Source organism: Sinocyclocheilus rhinocerous, unplaced genomic scaffold, assembly GCF_001515625.1.
Source record: "Sinocyclocheilus rhinocerous isolate Xijiao unplaced genomic scaffold, SAMN03320098_v1.1 scaffold1935, whole genome shotgun sequence".
Lineage (NCBI taxonomy): Eukaryota > Metazoa > Chordata > Actinopteri > Cypriniformes > Cyprinidae > Sinocyclocheilus > Sinocyclocheilus rhinocerous.
Genome location: NW_015623718.1, coordinates 29,768 through 30,756, shown reverse-complemented (window position 1 = coordinate 30,756; position 989 = coordinate 29,768). Strand labels below are relative to the sequence as shown.

Below are 989 nucleotides of genomic sequence, written 5' to 3'. Positions count from 1 at the left end.
GTTGGTAGATGCACCGGGGACCTGATTATAGCACTTAAAACCTGGAAAAGTCAGATTTTCATGATATGTCACCTTTAAACGTTTTGATGTATTTGTTTTTTTAGAAACACGCAGCTTTTCTCTTCACCAGACGTTAACTGATGGACTGGAGTGGTGTGGATTGCTTGTGGATTATTGTGATGTTTTTATCAGCTGTTTGGACTCTCATTCTGACGGCACCCATTCACTGCAGAGCATCCATTGCTGAGACACTGATGCAATGCTACATTTCTCCAAATCTGATGAAGAAACAAACTCATCTACATCTCGGATAGACTGAGGAAATTTTCAGCACATTTTCTTTTTTTGATGAACCATTCCTTTAAGAACTAAACAGATGTTCATATGATGTTGGTGGACAGTGCAACAATTGCATTAGGCTACAATTTCAGTCCATATGAAAAAATGATTATATTAGTCATTAGCTCTTAGCTCTTTCTATTTATAAGAAGACCAAGTCCTCTGATAGGATCTGAGCACCATTCATACCTACAAAGCCTGCCATGTTCATGACTTGACTGAACACACAGCTGGCAGGTGGAGCGTTGCCTGCGATGCTAAACAGAATAGAAAGCGCTAAGAACATTTATCAGGCCTCTAAACGAATCATGCAATTCATAATTACATTCAAATATCAGATTTACCTGATATATGGAGGAGATTTTGATTCTGACCTCCTATGTAAGCAAAATCAATTTGAAGGAGGCATAAATATTGATTACTTATATTAAATAATTGGCTTGCAATAGAGGGAAATTTCCTTACTTGTACTCTGAACTGAGTGGGGTGATTTTCTCATCCTCCACAGCAATGAAATACCTGTTTATAATTAAATTATTAAATATTTATCTTAACAGCAGCTTGAATCATTGAAGTGGACTTGGGCAAAGCAGGCGTCGGATACTCACACAACCCAGAGACCAGCAGCTGTGAAGAAAGAAAACATCACA

At 37.9% G+C, this 989-nt stretch overlaps 1 long non-coding RNA gene across 1 annotated transcript; it reads right to left on the bottom strand.

Moving 5' to 3' along the window:
- Positions 1-538: 538 nt before the first annotated feature.
- LOC107732797 (uncharacterized) lies at positions 539-985 on the bottom strand. The gene is made up of 4 exons (XR_001638911.1): positions 948-985; positions 805-858; positions 684-716; positions 539-596 (listed from the first exon to the last, which is right to left on the bottom strand). It is a non-coding gene; the product is annotated as an uncharacterized LOC107732797 (long non-coding RNA).
- Between the last annotated feature and the right edge of the window lie 4 nt (positions 986-989).